This window comes from Galeopterus variegatus, unplaced genomic scaffold, assembly GCF_000696425.1.
Source record: "Galeopterus variegatus unplaced genomic scaffold, G_variegatus-3.0.2 Scaffold5860, whole genome shotgun sequence".
In the NCBI taxonomy this organism is placed as follows: Eukaryota; Metazoa; Chordata; class Mammalia; order Dermoptera; family Cynocephalidae; genus Galeopterus; species Galeopterus variegatus.
In genome coordinates this window covers 39336-43414 of record NW_007731971.1, presented here as the reverse complement: position 1 = coordinate 43414, position 4079 = coordinate 39336, and positions in this window count along the sequence as shown.

Here is a 4079-nt window from a genome sequence, read left to right as displayed (position 1 = left end):
AATGCCTATTTGCATCTTTTGCCCATTTAAAAACTCTATCTGTGTTTTTATGAGTGAATTATAAGAGTTTTTTCATATGAGTATGTTTTGGATCAAGTCCTTCATAGATATATGATTAGACAATGTTTTCTCCCAGTCTGTGGGTTGGCTTTTCACTTTCTTGATGGTATCTTTTTTTTTTTTTTTTTAAAGATGACTGGTAAGGGGATCTTAACCCTTGACTTGGTGTTGTCAACATCACACTCTCCCAAGTGAGCGAACCGGCCATCCCTATATAGGATCCGAACCTGTGGCCTTGGTGTTATCAGCACCGCACTCTCCCAAGTGAGCCACGGGCTGGCCCCTTGATGGCATCTTTTTTTTTTTTTTTTAAAGATGACTGGTAAGGGGATCTTACCCCTGACTTGGTGTTGTCAGCACCACGCTCTCCCAGTGAGTGAACCGGCCATCCCTATATAGGGATCCGAACCCGGGGCCTTGGTGTTATCAGCACCGCACTCTCCCAAGTGAGCCACGGGCTGGCCCCTTGATGGTATCTTTTGAAACAAAAAAGTTTTTAACTTGGATGAAGTCCAATTGATCTATTGTTTTCTTTTGTTGCTTTTGCTTTTGATGTCATATCTAAGAAGTCTTTGCCTAACCTAAGGATATGAAGCTTTCCTGCTATGTTTTCTTCTAAGAGTTTTGTAGTTTTAGCTTTTCTATTTAGGTCTACGATCCATTGAAGTTAATGTTCGTGCATGGTGTAAGGAAAAAGGACATCCAGTTGTCCCTGTGCAACCTGTTGAAAGATTATTCTTTCCTCACTGAAATTTCTTGTCTCTCTTGTCAAAAACCAATTGACCATAAAAGTAATGGTTTCTTTCTGGACTCTTAATTCTATTCTATTCACCTATATATCTGTCCTTATGCCAGTACCACACTGTCTTGATTGGTACTGGCATAAGGACAGTCTGTACTAAGTCAGTGCAGTCTTGATTGTCTGTACTAAGTTTTGAAATTGGGCAGTGTGAGTTCTCTTTGGTGTTGTTTTTCAAGATTATTTTGAGGGCCAGCCCGTGGCTCACTTGGGAGAGTGTGGTGCTGACAACACCAAGCTGAGGGTTAAGATCCCCTTGCTGGTCATGTTTAAAAAAAAAAAAAAAAGATTATTTTGGCTACTCTGAGTCCCTTAGATTTTAATATGAATTTTAAAATCAGGGTGCCGATTTCTGCAAAAAAGTTGGCTGGGATTTTGGTGGGGATTGCATTGAATCTGTAGATTAATTTGGGAAGTATTGCTGTATTAACAATATTGTCTTTCAATCCATGAACATGGGATGTCTTTCTAGTGATTTAGGTTTTTTAAAGATTTCTTTCAACAGAGAAATAAATTTTGTAATTTTCAGAGTCCAAGTTTTGTATTTATTTTGTTACATTTATTCCTAAGTATTCTATTCTTTCTGATGCAATTATAAATGGAATTGTTTTAATTTTATTTTCATACTGTTGCTAGTGTATAGGAACATAACTGAGTTTTGTATATTAATCTTGTACCTTGCAACCTGGATAAACCCATTTATTAATTCTAACAGTTTTTTAGTGGATTCCTTAGGGGTTTTGTTATACGCAAGTTTATCTCATCCTCAAATGGAGATAGTTTTGTTTCTTCTTTTCTAACCAGATGCCTTTTATTTTTCTTGCCTAATTGCCCTCCCATTAGATTTTTAGGGCTGTTGGCATCATCTGAATTGGTTGGGTTCTTGATATTCCAGATATTACACATTTGGAATCAATGGGCTTCTGGGATGAGCAGAGTTTTTGTTTGAATAAGCTGAGTGGGGGTCTCTATCAGAGTGGGGGTTTCAGCTTTTCTCCCAAGCTGTGCTAATTAATGCTTCCATGGAGAGGCAATCTGTGGTCAGTTTCCTTCACAGTCAAAGCAAGTCTCATGCCTCCAGAACCCCAAAAGCACATGTGCCCTGCAGTTTCCTTGTGAGGGTCTTTGGCCACCTCAGTGTTCTTTTTCAATCCTCTGCTAATCCCTGCCACTCAGCGGTTTGCACAGGGACATGCTCCTTTTCTCTGAATACTTAAAACACCTTTGAACAGTTTTAAAACATTTTATAGTAGAGAAATGTGGGTGTTTCTCATTTTTAACTAACAGTAAAGATGCAGGATCAGAGAGATGCTGATATAACCAAGTCTCAATAGTGCATGTGAACACACACACACTACGGAGTTGGGTTTTGTGACTTTGTGACAGACAGAGAGCAGAAACCCTCCATGACTGTAATGGGAAGGAACAGGGAATGTTACCATCTCCCATTTTGCTTTTTGCACAGAACTCACTGCTGCGATATGTATAGGTGGCATTCCTGGGTCACCTGCAGGCAGAGTGGGCAGGCAGGCTCACAGCTGAGCAGCCCCGGTGCAAGAACACAGCAGATCACAGGTGGCCTCCTTTCTCTTCACTATTAGGGAAACTTGCCCTCCAGCAGAGCGGGGAGGACAAAACCAAGGGTGGGGAGTCTCGGCACTGGCAACTGTTGGGGTGAGCAGTGGCTTCTCTGTGTTCAGCTGAATAGAATTGCCAAATAAAATTCAGGTTATCTCTGAGGAGCCAGCCCTCAATGCAGAGCAGTTATGTTGACTATCAATCACCTACTCCAGGCCAGGTTCTTTATCAAGGTCGGCGGCGCTCAGCTATGGCAGGAGTGAATGCAGGGAATGCTGATATGTTTGCCATCCGAGGCAAGAGTTTGTTTCCCTGGCCAACCTTTACTTTCCACCTGGATCACATTGCAATCTGTAGTTTGACAGAGTGGTAAGGTTTTCATCCAATGTGTACATATAATGATATGATTACCAGTGCCTGGGGAGGACTTACCTGCTCAGAAACAAAGGACTTGTATTTCTGTTGTCACCTCATTTACTCTTCAGGCCCTGAGGTTGACTTGTCCCCTTGGAGAGTAACTAGAGAAGCTGCCCTCGAACGAATGTCTTCCACCAGTACGCCCTGCCCATCTGCTAAGACCTTCCACAGGGAGGCATGGGGGGACCTCTGCCTTCCATTCAAGTCCAGGAGTGAGGCCACGTATGGTTGTGTAAATGAAGTCACACTCCTGAATTCAGCGCTAATAGAACTTTCTGCAACGGTGGGATGTTCCTTATCTGTGCAGTCTAACATGGTTGCCACTGGCCACGTGTGGCTGCTGAGCACTTGAAACGTGTCTAGTTGTATCGAGGAACTGAATTTTTACTTAATTTGAATTAAGTGAAATGTAACGAGTCACGTGTGGCTGGTGGCTACAGTGTCAGACAGCACAGCTGTAGATAGAAACGTAGAGACAGACACCAAAGGCCTCCCATGTCATAGACACCTCTGCTCCTGGGACAGTGTTGCAATAAAGAAAGGTATCATCTTGAAAAGTTTGACAGCTCTAAATAAATGTCTTTTTTTTTTCCTGCTAATGAGAAGAAAGAGTGTAGATTAACTTAAAAAATTTTAACCAACCAGGTGAAGGGCTCATTGTAAAGAAAAAATTCGGAGTGTTTAAAAGAAAAATCTGAGCGTTTTCTTCCTAAAAATAGGATCTTATTAAACAAAATCTTAACACCAAAATAAAAGGGTTTTGGGGATTATAGAATTAATATATGAAGAGGAATTATAGTTGTAGATGGCATAAAAATTTGGTTTAATCTGAATAGTCTTTTTCTTGCTAATAGAACCAGGAAAACCTTGACAGGTGAAGGGGTAAAACTCAGCTCCAGTAACTCCGATGTATGTCAGTTTGGCCACACCGGTGGTTCTCAGCCCTGGAGGCATGTTAGAATCACCTGAGTGTTGTTTAATAAAACACCAGTGCCTGAGCCCCATCTCTAGAAATCCTGATTTAATTCTAACTGGTTCGGGCTGGGCCAGACCCAGCTTCCTAGGTGATTCTCATCACTAAACACTAATCTAGCTAAACACCACCAGTGATTCAAACATGCAGCCGGGCTGCAAACCACTGACCTGCAAGGCAAATCCGAGAATCTGGTCATCCTGCTCTGCTCATGAAATTAACTCAAGTGCGACACAGACTCTCAGACTTATA